At 44.1% G+C, this 13,366-nt stretch overlaps 1 long non-coding RNA gene across 1 annotated transcript; it reads right to left on the reverse strand.

Annotated features, from left to right (window-relative positions):
- Window positions 1–3,809: 3,809 nt before the first annotated feature.
- LOC105492035 (uncharacterized) lies at window positions 3,810–7,319 on the reverse strand. Its single transcript, XR_011623018.1, has 3 exons — window positions 7,036–7,319; window positions 4,518–4,592; window positions 3,810–3,988 (listed from the first exon to the last, which is right to left on the reverse strand). It is a non-coding gene; the product is annotated as an uncharacterized lncRNA (long non-coding RNA).
- Between the last annotated feature and the right edge of the window lie 6,047 nt (window positions 7,320–13,366).

The following is a 13,366-nucleotide window of genomic DNA, read 5'->3' on the forward strand; positions in this document are numbered from 1 at the left end:
ATAAAGGATATGCTTCATAAAGAAGCAAAGGGCTGGGCACAGTGGCCCACACCTGTAATCCCAGCACTTTGGAAGGCTAAGGTGGGCAGATCACCTGAGGACAGGAGTTCAAGACCTGCCTAGCCAACATAGCGAAAGCTCTTCTCTACTAAAAATACAAAAATTAGCTGGGCGTGGTGGCATGCACCTGCAATCCCAGCTACTCAGGAGGCTGAAGTAGGAGAATTGCTTGAACCCCGCTGGCAGAGGTTGCAGTAAGCTGAGATCACACCACTGCACTCCAGCCTGGGTGACAGAGCAAAACTCTGTCTAAAAAAAAAAAAAAAAAAATCCCGGGGCTGAGATTACAGGTATGAGCCACCATGCCCGGCCAAAATTTTTAAAACCAAAAAAAAAAAAAATAGAAACTTTTCCAGATGGAAGATTTGAGAAGAAGAAATAATCAGCAAAGATATAGGTAAATATGTAGGCAATCCTATATAAAGCTATGTGATTGTATGAACAATAATAATAGCTAATTTGTGGGGGGAAGATTAAGCTAGAACTGGATCCCCGTACTAGAAACAGATGATAATATATAAAGACTTCTAAGGTTTTCATATTGTTCAAGAGGCAGAAAGATGTTAACTTTGTTAACTGAAAATATTAAAATAGGTAACCACTAAAAGAATAGATGCACAAAGAATATAACTTCCAAACAAGAACTGGAAAAACTGGACTGAGAGGGGAAAAAAATTCTCAGTCAATGCAAAAGAAGGCAAAAAGGAAGAGCAAAACATAGAAATATAAAGCACTAAAAAGATGGTAGTAACAAATCAAATATATTGGTACTCACAATAATATAAATGTAATAAAGACTCCACTTAAATGATGAAGATTGTCAGACTAGGTTTCTGAAAATCAGCAATATACTGTTTACATGAGATTTTTAAAACATAAAGTCATAGAAATGTTGAAATTCAAAGGACAAGAAAACAAATATTAATAGAAGAAATATGATGGGGCTATCTACATTAATATAAAAAAGAGACTATGGCCAAAGCATTACTAGAAATGAAAAGGATTGCTACCTAATTCACAAAGAACATAGACCAATTAATTCTACGCTCATATGTATCAAAAATCATGTACTCTTTTTTTTTTTGAGACAGTCTTGCTCTTTCATCTAGGATAGAGCGCAGTGGCAGAATCATAGCTCACTGCATCCTCAGCCTCCTGAGCTCGAGTAATCCTCCCACCTCAGCATCCTAAGTAGGGGACTACAGCTACAAACCACCACACCCAGCTAATCTGTCTTGTTTTTTGTAGAGATGGGGTCTCCCTATGTAGCCCAGGCTGGTTTCAACTCCCTGGCTCTAGCAATCCTCCCACCTTGGCCTCCCAAAGTGCTGGGAATATAGGCGTGAGCCACCGTACCAGGCTGAAAAGACATTTTTAAAATACTTAAATAAATGGAAAAATAGCAAGTTGTTAGTAGAAAGCTTTATCAATAGCGTGAAGATGTTAATTCTCCCCAAACTGATTAAATCCAATTCCAGTGAAAATATCAACAATATTTTTCACCAAACTTGACAAGCTAATTCAAAAATTTAAATGGAACAGCAAAAGGTCAAAAATAGCTAAGTGTCCCTAGGAAAAAGGATAAGGAAAGCAGACTTGCCCTCCCAGATATCAATACTTACTAAGTAAATAAGACATTGTGATACTAGCAGAGGTATCCCACAAAGGGGCCAATGGAAGATGATAGGGAACCTGGAAACAAACCAATGTATATATGGAGACTTGATTTTATAATAGAGTGGGCTCCAGAGATGAGTAAAGAGTCAATCAATGGGCCAGGCAGGGTGGCTCACGCCTGTAATCCCAGCACTTTGGGAGGCTGAGGAGTGTGGATCACGAGGTCAGGAGATCAAGACCATCCTGGCTAACACGGTGAAACCCCATCTCTACTAAAAATACCAAAAATTAGCTGGGCGTGATGGCAGGCGCCTGTAGTTCCAGTTACTCGGAAGGCTGAGGCAGGAGAATCGCTTAAACCCTGGAGGCGGAGGTTGCAGTGAGCCGAGATCGCACCACTGCACTCCTGCACTCCAGCCTGGGCGACAGAGAGAGACTCTCATCTCAAAAAAAAGAAAAAGAAAAAGAAAAAAAGAAAGGCAATCCATGGTACTAGGAAGTTTGATTTTTTATTTATTTTTTATTTTTTGAGATAGGGTCTCACTCTGTCACCCAGGCTGGAGTGCAGTGGCACGATCTCAGCTCACTGCAACCTGTGCCTCCTGGGTTCAAGAGGTTCTGCTGCCTCAGCCTCCTGAGTAGCTGGGGAGCAATAATAACTCTTACTACCTTCTGGTGGGAGTGTAAATTAATACAACCATTTAGAGAAACAGATTGATAGTAAAATTCAGTAGGAAAGTCAATTCTGCTCCTGGGTTTATATACTAGAAAAATTTTTGCATATGTACACCAGGAGGCATGCATTAGAGATTCTCATAGCAGCATTGATCAGAATTACTAAAAAGAGAGAGACAGAGAAAGTGAGAACCCAAATGTGCATTCATAGTAGCAAGGAGTAGTCATTTGTGGCATATTCCTACAGTGGAATACTATACAACAATGAGAATGAAGAAACCCCACTGTGCAAATGTAACACAATTAACTTAATACCAACATTAAACAGTGTTGGGGGAAAACTCAGATCACTGAAGCTATATAATGTATGCTTCTGTTTATGTAACATTCAAAAAGGAAAAGCAAAACTTCACATGATTTTAGGGATGTATATATAGAAGTTGTAAAATTGTAAAGAAAGCAAGCAAATGAATAAAACACAACTCAGAGTGGTGATTATCTCTGGTGTGTGTTGGTGGGTAGGGGAGACACCACCTAAGGGGACATGAAGAGGTCCGCTATGGATACTAAGATTCTATTTTTTTAATGTAGCTGCTAGGATATAAAGATTCATTTTATTTCATTCTTTTAATTGTTCAAAAACATTCATACTGTATTTTATATGTATGGTACATTTCACAATCAAATGGTCAACGTGGCCAGGCATGGTGGCTCACACCTGTAATCCCAGCACTTTGGGAGGCCAAGGCCGGTGGATCGCTTGAGGTCAGGAGTTGGAGACCAGCCTGGCCATCATGGTGAAACCCCGTCTCTACTAAAAATACAAAAATTAGCCAGATGTGGTGGCATGTGCCTGTAATCCCAGCTACTCAGAAGGCTGAGACAGGAGAATTGCTTGAACCTGGGAGGTGGAGGTTGCAGTGAACCAAGATTGTGCCACTGTACTCCAGCCTGGGCAACAACAGAGCAAGACTGTCTCAAAAACCAACCAAACAAAAAACAAGTGGCCACTGTGTGTTATTTCTGGGATCTTGACTAAACACATTGAAGCTGGGCTATGTCTCCTCTGTCTCCCTCTCCAAAATGAGTTAGAAAATTCCATTCTGGCCAGGCACGGTGGCTCACGACTGTAATCCCAGAACTTTGGGAGGCCGAGGAGAGCGGATCACCTAAAGTCAGGAGTTCAAGACCAGGCTGGCCATCATGGTGAAATCCAGTCTCTACTAAAAATACAAAAATTAGTTGGGCATGGTGGTGCATGCCTATAATCTCAGCTACTTGGGAGGCTGAGACAGGAGAAACACTTGAACCTGGAAGGCACAGGTTGCAGTGAGCAGAGATGGCACCACTGCACTCAGGCCTGGGCAACAGAGCAAGACTCCATCTCAAAAAATAATAAATAAATAAATAAATAATAAATTTTAAAAATGAAAACTCCAATCTCTTATTGATTTAAATCTAGTCGACCTCTGGATAAGCCCTTCCCTTTGGCTTATTACTACTGTATTCCAAATCAAGTGTTGTACTTGTCCCTGCTCCACCATTATCAGCAGTCAGATTTTTCTACTTTTCTGGCAACCTAAGCTTAGGGGGTACCAAGATCATCCTCTTGCCTTTCCAACAGCGTTTGCTCAGCCTGCAAGTACAAGAGGAAAAAAAAAAAAAAGAGGTTTAATTATAATCACTTCTCCAGGAACTGCTTTCCTCTAATGATGTCCACATCAAGTGACTCCAAAATAATTATTCATTCTAAAAGAGAGTAATTCTGGCCAGGCATGGTGGCTAACACCTGTAATCCTAGCACTTTGGGAGGCCAAGGCGGGTGGATTGCCTGAGCTCAGGAGTTCGAGACCAGCCTGGGCAACATGGAGAAACTCCGTCTCCACTAAAATTACAAAAAATTAGCCAAACGTGGTGGTGCGTGCCTGTAATCCCAGCTACTTGGGAGGCTGAAGCATGAGAATCACTTGAACCCCGGAGGCAGAGGTTGCAGTGAGCTGAGATCGTTTCACTTCACTCCAGCCTGGGTGACAGAGCAAGACTCTGTCTCAAAAATACATACATACATACATACATACATACATACATACATACATACATACATACAAGAGAGTAATTCAAGGCCTTGAATATCAACCAGAGTGAGTGATGGAAAGGCTTGATACCTGTATGTCACTCATGGCTTTCATGGGTGGACCTTTTCAAAATCACCCAGTGTCCCCCTCTCTGAAAACCTTCATCTGTAAAACAGAAATAGTAAACAACTGTGCTGAATGTTCTTAGAAGGCGTGGTCATAAACTTTCTATTAATAGACAGTAGAGCCTGTTGTCAACTCTGTCTAAATCTATACATTAACTTGGAAGTTTCATCAGTCTGACTCATATTTTCTTTTTTCTTTCTAATAATTCAGTAGCCCAGCCTTTACACCCTCACTCAACTTCTTCTGGCACGGACATGCTCAGCATTGCCACACTTGCTAATAAAGGTAAAACCTATACTATTTTTTGGCAGGCTTTAATAACTTTCATAATGAGCTACCATGCCTGTCATTTATTTGATTTGAACTTGCAAAGGCATCAATAAATTAAAAGAAAGCATACTGAGATGTGGTGGAGGAAAAAAATGTCGATTCCCAAATTCATCTTTTGGAAATTCAAAATACACAATAGAGCAACAGCTGTTCTAGATTTCCATCAGAGATTAGCAGATAAGTTATCATTGAAATTCAAAGTTGTGACATCTTTAGATAAATATTTGCCCTTGATTTTCACAGCCTCTGATTCAACAGAAATCTGGAAGGGTTCACAGCTTGGCCCAGAGAAGATCGTTTTAAATCTACAGCTTTAAAATGTGGTTGAAAAGGAGCCCAGGTTGGATCCTGCCAGCAGGTCTGCTGGCCGCTGTTACCTCCCCACTGTCAATGCCTAGGTCTCTTCCTCCAGCTCTGTTTCAGCCTGTCCTTGAGGATTTGCTTCACCTCATTTACTGAGCCTGCCACAGATTCATTACCTGGCATCAGAGCTCCCCTCTCACTGCGCCTGCCCAGAGGGGTGCCAGTATACTAGCCAGATGCCGCTGGAGGGACTCCACAATAAAGCCTGGCTATTGAAGACTTCAACACTCTCATAAAGTCACTTTGCCAGCTGTAGAGCACACAAGTGCCCGCAGATCCAAGCCTCCTACCTTCCCCAAAGAAACACCTTGGATAAAGCCTTGGGATATCATCCACATGGCTCCAGCCAACACATGAATTCCCTTACACCAGCACATGGTCTCTCTTTCCTGTTCATTCACTTTGGAAGACAGTCCTTGAAATGACAAGGCCTGGAGTGTCTTGTACAACTACCGCCAATCCGGTTTCCAGCAGAGGCTTGTGGGCTAGGGAGTGTATCGATTTGTATTGTTAAAGAAATTTCCTGCTCCTCTCAGTGTCAGCTGAAGGGCCCTCTGCAGTCATTCTCCTATTTTGAGAGAAGTGAAACAAGAGGAGACCAACTCCTGGTTCCTACCTACGGGGTGTTTAGACCAGTGACAATGTTAGTCCTACAATTTGGATTTATTTGTTTATTTATTTTTTAATCACCGCCATTTCTCCAAGTACAAAGTCTGTGTCTATAAAGCAATTAGATATCTTCCATATGTTACACCGGCAAGTCCATCTCATCATTTTACAGCGGGATGGTGACTTCCTTTAGTCCCCCATACTGACCGCGGTCCCTCACCTACTGACTGATTGACTTGTAAATCTGCCCCCACCCACTTGTCTGTCCTTTGAAGGCAAATTCGCCATCGGGAACACAGTAGTTTCTCAATAACTATCTGATGAATGGCCACCCTTCCCGGGGTTTAGAATATCAAAGGGGCGTGTCCTTTCCTCCGAAATCACCTGCCTGGGCTTCCCGCAGCCAGGTGTCCCCAGCCTTCACCTCGGTCCGGCCACCACCTCATCCCGTTTCTCCGCGGCTTCCAGGCTTCGGGCTGGGATCTCAGCTCCTGCCTGTAGGTGCGGCCCAGCGGGTGCGACACGCGTCGGAGCCGGGCAGCGGAGGCGGGGACAGGGACGCGGCAGCCACACCCGCGTCTCTTTCCCCTCCCGGGCATCCCCGAGGGCCCTTCTGCCTCCAGTTCCTTGAGCCCCCAAGCCCCCCGTGCGGCAAGAGCGAGTCGCAGGAACAAGTGGAGAATCTTGGCCGCGGCCCCCTCCCCCGCCTTATAAAAAAGAAATTGACTTTTGTTTGGAGTTTGTGAAAAGTGGGGCTCGGGGCCCAGTCAATGGGGCGCCCCGCGGCGCGGGCTGAGTGGAGCTAGCGCGAACCGCTCAGCCGCGGCCCCAATTAATCCGCCCTTTGTGCTGCCCGCCCGGCCGCCCCCGCCGCAGCCGCACCAGCGGCCCATTGTTCGGCCTCGCCGGGCCGCGGGATTTACCCTTTTCAAACAGCCGGTTTTGTCCAGGGCAGTTCGAGCGGAAGTTTCTCACTGACAATTTGCCCCAAATAGATAGATTTGTCAGAAGCGACCTTCGGGAAGGAAGCAAAAAGCCACCGGCCCAAAGGTTGGGCCCGAAACAGGGACTCTGCGTCCCACCCGCGGCCGCGCCGCCCCCAGCCCCGCGCGCCGCGCCCCCTTCCCCGCGCCCCCTGCCCTGCGGCCCCGAAGCCCCGCGGGGGTCCCGACCACCGCACCTGCTGAGCCAGATACTCCGGGGACCTGACCTCCGTTTTACCCATCTGTAAAATGGAACAGCTGGGCGCTGGCAAGCCGTAAGTCCAAGAGCTTTGGCTCCACCAGCGTGTACGACGCTCGTTTCCTTTCTCTCTCCCCACACCCTTTCCAAAAACTGTGAGCCAGAAAACCTGGCCAGGCCTCCGCGAAGGCGAGAAACGGTCTTGAAGGTGGGTCACGGTAACGCGCTCCGGATCGTGCGTGTGCTGTTTCGCCGCTGCCCTCCGACTCCTCCTTAACAAAGATGTCAACCGTGCGAAATCACAGGTGGTGCCTTTGTAAGACCAGCTATTGTCCCCTCATAAGTCAAGATATAAAACGCTTTGTACTGAATGGCCCATGATCTGGAGCTCTCAACTTGGGAGTCGAGCTGTTAGATTTTTTTTTCCCCACCCACCAGAGCCACTCTTCTCCCAAATGACCTCACTTAATAAGCAAAATTTAAATGGGGGTGGGGGGAACTCAACACGCTGTGGATGAAAAGAATAGTTACTGATTTCTTCACACTTAATGGCACGTAGGAGTCTTTTAAAATACAGTCTCATACCAAACAGATCTGTGAATTTTAAGCAGAACTGAATTGTATTAATCAGTTGATGGGTTTGTTCATCTTCTATCACTAGATGAGAAATACAAAGGTTGGGACTCCACAGCGTCTAATTCTACTGTACTTAAGCAATCTGCCTTTAGTCCAGAAAATTTCCTGCTAGCTGCACATGAGAGAAAAATTGCAAAAAAAAAAAAAAATCTGTTTTTTGTTTATCCATCAGGTGAATACACACTTCGGCATCATACAGAGGAAACCCTAGGTGGTCTTTAGCAAGATTTCAGTGGTTAAGAGCTACAATTTAGAAAAGATGACAATACATACACAGTGTCAATAGTATTTAAACAAACATCCCAGACAACAGAATAATGGTTATTAACTATGATGCTTTGGGCTTCTGACTAATTTCCCATGTCTGTCTGCAGCCAAACAGCTGCAGGATTTTTCCCCCTTTAAAAACCGTTTGTGCATCATTTTAAAAATTGCATTTAACAGCCATATTCTCCAGAGCAGCCCCTCTGTGTGGAACTGAAGTGAATGGTTTAGCAATAGCGATGAAGCCAGGAAGTAGTAAGAAGGTCTTTCATGCCAAAAGAACTCTAACCACTCTGCTAGAAATGGGCTACTTTAAAAGATTTTACTCTCTGAAATGTAGACAGTTGTCTGCTCCCGTATGACCTTCAGTATGGTTTACATGTCTAAATAAATGGAATTATTTAACCCTGCTCACACATGCACTAGTGTTTTCAAAATTGATTAAGTTGTGCAACTGTACTAAAGTGTACCTTTCTTGGGGTTTGAAAATATTAAAGAAATCAAAAGAGAGGGTAAGATTATTTTGCAAAATTGTTTTCTCACTCTTCCAGACAAATATTACATTTTTAAAATTACTTGGTGATCCAAAGATTAAAATGAATGCGTTTCTGTACACCCCAAATACGCAATTCCGGTGATTATTTAGCTACTGCAACTGGAAATACATATATTTAGGGACACAGATATGTACAATTATGAATACTTGGGTAATTACACATTGTAACTAACCATTAATGCATGGACTAAAGTCAAATTGCCTTCACTGTTTTCATTGTTATTTAGTACTTAATGAGTATCCACTTGGCACTAAAAGATGCTCAAAATATATCAAACAACGTCAGCCTTCCAAAAAGGCATCAAAATACTTACATCCTAGAAAGATACACATATGTTGTATGTAGTGCATGTTGGTGTTTCAAATATCTCATTATTTAATGTCCTGATCTGATAGAAATGTTAGATTTCAAATCACTGTTTCATCTACCCCAAATTCATGTCAGTTACACCTGAAATTTTAGAGGCTGAGGAGAAATGTCTGCAACCTACCTCCTCAGTTGTGAACTCCTATACCTGAAAGGCCAAATCCTCCTCCTCCCAGCAGGCAATCATCTTATGCCCTGAAGCATGAGATCTGATTACCCCTATCATCATCTTAGCTTGCATAGATACAGATGTTATTAACGGCTGTAGTTTATCCAACCCTTTTTTAAAACGCAGCTGCAGCATTTGACTTGGGGACCTCCTGTGAATCCCACTGGTTGACTCCGTCTTGCACAAAGCACGTGGGGTTTGGGGGAGGGAGAAGAGAGAGGGAGGTTTGTTTTGTTTTGGAGGGTTTTTTTTTTTTTTTTTTTTTTGAATCAGAGTTCCCTAAATAGCCACTGGGCATCTTTGTAAGTGATGTGAATTCTGAAATTACTTACTAGAATAGGACAACAGAGTACTGTGCGAACTAGATCTGTTGGAAACAAAGCATAGGAGAACGTATGATGCTTTTCACTTCATTGGCAGAGATCAAATATGTGGTCCTGATATACTCATCCACATAATAAAGAATTGTAGCTTATTCTCAAATATATTGGCCACATTCAAACCGGAGTACCTGATTTTACATAACAATTGTTTCTACAAATGTTGAAACAGTAACCTGGATAAAGCAGGTCCTAAACCTGCTGTGAAGGGAAGACCGCGATGTTTTTCAAATCTGAAAGGCCCAGATTGGCAATCCAGGCAGATCAAATTCAGTGACTAATTGCTCAATGTAATCATTGACTTTTTCTCAGCATCTATGATTTGTGTCTCTAAGTATTGCTCCTGTAGGTCACATCATCCCTTCTATAAAACAGTGAGGACACCTCACAGGTTTTCTATACCTTAGAACACAGCAAATTTTGAGTACTGGCAGAAAGGGAATTTAGAAAATAACCCTGTGAAGAAAAGGAGGCTGACATTGCACAAATACTGAGCTATAGTTTCAAGATGCACAAAACACTGTTCTTAATTCTGATTACTTCACTAGTAAGTAAGTGAAATTGCTTTAATTGGAGCTTCTAGAAGCCCTTCTGGGAAATGAGAGGTAGCTGGATGCAGTGGAATGCAGTGGAATGAGTATTTCAAAGAGCACTGGACTCAGTATCAGGAGCTTTGGGTTCTAGGGATGGTCTCTGTCTCTCAGTGAGTAAGCAAGGACAAGTTGTCTCTAAGGTTCTCACTTTCCTCATCCATAAAATGACTACATTAGAGGAGTGCCTTGTGACTTATGTGTTCTGTGATTCCAGGCTAAATGGAAGCCAAGTCAGACTGTGTAATTCACAGGAAATTAGGAGACTGAAGAAAGCTTGGCAGCCAGTATCTCCCTGGATGTAGTCTGCGCTCTGCTTTCTTTAGTCATTCTTTTGTTTTCAGAAAGCCAAAAATGACCTGCACTGCTTCCAAAGGTTTGGAGATCCAGAGGACCTGTCCCTGTTCCCTTCCTACCCCATTGCTGAGGCTGAGCAAAAATGAGCCCCTCACCTCAAGCTTCAGCAGCTTTCATCGAGTATCATCAGGCAGGTTCACTCATACATTCCACATTTACAAAGCACCACTATGTGCCAGGGTGCAAGGGACTAGAAAGATGTTTCTACTTGATTATTCTCGGAGCCAATGTCAAGATGCAGCAGGACTCTAGAAGCCTCGGAGTCTCAGCCTGACCTTAGAACTGAATTTTTACCCAACCAAGGGTGTGAATAAATGGAGAGACATGATTTGTTATTTGTTAAGGTTGTGTGTGTGTGTATGTGTGTGTGTGTGTGTGTGTGTATGCGCGGGGGGTCACACAGAGCACTGTCTTCTTGTTGCTGTTAGCAAGTGTTCATCTTCCTACTTGTGGGGAGTAACAGACTACTTTTGGCCAAAGAGTGCTCAAAAGTGTCAAGAAAAAACCCTGCAACTCAGGATCCACTGGATTCTAGAGAACAAGGGTCCCTTTTCTGGATTGTTCTTGTTTATTTGGGGGGTAAATTTGGATAGGAATCAAACAACTTGTAGAGAGATCCACAGCAGAATCAAGAGCAAGCCTGCAAACACTGTTTCTTTCATTCTGGCACTTAGCAAGCACCTACTATGTGCCAGACACTGCTCCATGACCCACCTCCTCTCTCGTCATCCATTCGGCAAACAACAGCCATAGGTTGAATTATGATGTGGAAGCAAATGCAAATCAACTTCCTCCTTCATATAAACAAACACAAAAACAAAAACTTGTGTCAGAGTGTCTTTTGGATACTAAACATCAAAACTGAGCCAAGCTCAGCTGGTAGGTTTTCCCAGCTATTTCCTGGGTCTGAGCGTCTCTTTACTCTGCATGTCGGTAAGGGGAATGGTATTTTAAAGGAGTGACTCTCTAGAGGCTGAATGGCCTCTGTGAGGGGGTTGGTCCCTGGTTGGGGAAGGGGTCTCTTTAACACCAATTCCATCAGCTCTGCTTGCTGATGGGAAAACTTGTCCTTTCACCTTTAGTATTTTAATTTAGAAGAATGTGTGTGTTTGGAGGGGGTGTTAATGGAAAAAAAGTCACCATTTTTAGAGAAGCTAGTGAATGGCGGAGTTAGCAGTCAACCTCAGATATTCTGAAACTTAGAGGGGTGCTCTGTACCCCTGCCTCTCTCATACAACCTAGTTAGTAGGATTCTCTTTAACAGGGCATTAGCAGAGGAATGAGCTATAATACAATACAGTCCTGAGAGGACTGTAGAATCAGTAGATTCTCCTAACACAAGGCCAGCTTTCCAGGGCAATTCTGGACAGCCTATCCCACTGCACATTGGTTTAGGGCTCCTTGCCATATATTTCCAGTGTCCTGTGTTTCATCCCAATCTAAAACATTTATCATCTTTTATGTGTCTGCTCCCCACTACATTGAGAAAGGAGTCATGTCATTAATCTCCTATATTCCCAGGGTCTGGCGTACAGTATTTGATGAGCGGGTAGATTGATGGATGGGCAGAAATACCTCTTGATCCATGGTCTTCTCATGCTTCTCATGGTCTTTTTTCCTATCTCTTGGACCAAAATGTAAACATCCTTCAATAAAAGATACCTTCCCTGCGTTTTAGGCTTTGGTTTTGGTTGAGAGCTCCATACTCACAAGCGCCTACAGAGGAAACTAGGGGCTATGTCTGAACCTGTTTAGAAGGGTTTCAGAACCTCTGAGGGTGTGGCTATCCCCACCACCCTCCAAAGCTATAAACTTATCCTTGTAACTTAAGGTCTTGTCTCTGTTAAAAGATAATTCTGAAGACAGATGGCATTTGCCCCTTATCAATCATTTCCTTTAATGGAACACAGGAAAAATCTTTGAAAGTTAAGACTGAACAGGGTGAGAATCCTTTTACAAATAACAATCTGGAACCCAGAGAGGTCTAGTCACTTGCCTAAGGTCACACAGCTTGTTGGCACAGCCCTGAATCCCTATCTTGTGGTTTCCAGCATTTAGCCTGGCTGTGCCTCCCGTGGCCCCTCAGGGCATCTGCAGGTGGCTTCCCTTATTCATTTGCCCAACATTTATGCAGCACCTACTATGAATCAGGCAGCATGCTGGGGCCTGTGGATAGAAAGATGAAGAACCACAGTCTTTGTCCTGCAGAGGCTTTCTTCTCTGAGCTGTACCCATGGTAGCCCCAAGTTTCTACGCCTTAAATTCGAGGTCCCCCGTGGCCTGCAGGAGCTTTGCCTGAGTAGAAGGCAGCCGGCACTAAGGCTCCAAGCTTCTTTGGGACCTGGTGGGCGACGGGGCCTCAGCCCCTCCCGCCTACCCTGGAGCTTGTTGCCGCCGTTACCACTGAACCAATCATGCCAGAAAGTCATCACGATGATTTCAGAACTGTATTGTGATTTATGCAAAGCGCGCCGATAATTACAGCTGGGCGCACAGAACACAGGATGCATATGCTGCGGGTGTGTGCGCGCAGTGTTGTGCCTTTTGCCAGGGCTGAATGGGATGTATGTGTATTCCCTAGGCATCTCCTTGACACCCTGCTTGATTAAGGACTGGTGACAGGAAAAAGAGGGAAGATACCCATTTTGATTTTGAGATAATTTGATGAGCCTTGGGAGTATTTTCCAGAAGTTTTGGTGCCTACAAATGAGCCAGCCTGGCGGGAGTGTTCGAGAGTAGGGGAAGAGGTGGTTTGGAGCCCAGGAAAGCCATCGTCCAGTCCCCGCACAGGCAAAGCAATTCGTAGTTCTCCTTCTCGAAACAGACCCCTAAATGCTTCCCCTGGAGACAGGCCTGGGTCTAGTCACCACCCCCCAAACTGCCCTCATCTTCGCCTGAGATAAATTAGTTCCACCCTTGAAGTTCTTTGTCCTTAACCAAGCACCGTCTTTCGCGTCCGCGTTATGGGGGTGGTGGTGGTGGTGGCTGAAGTAAGTGGATTTCTGGCGTG

Source organism: Macaca nemestrina, chromosome 5 (genome assembly GCF_043159975.1).
Source record: "Macaca nemestrina isolate mMacNem1 chromosome 5, mMacNem.hap1, whole genome shotgun sequence".
NCBI classification, from domain to species: Eukaryota; Metazoa; Chordata; class Mammalia; order Primates; family Cercopithecidae; genus Macaca; species Macaca nemestrina.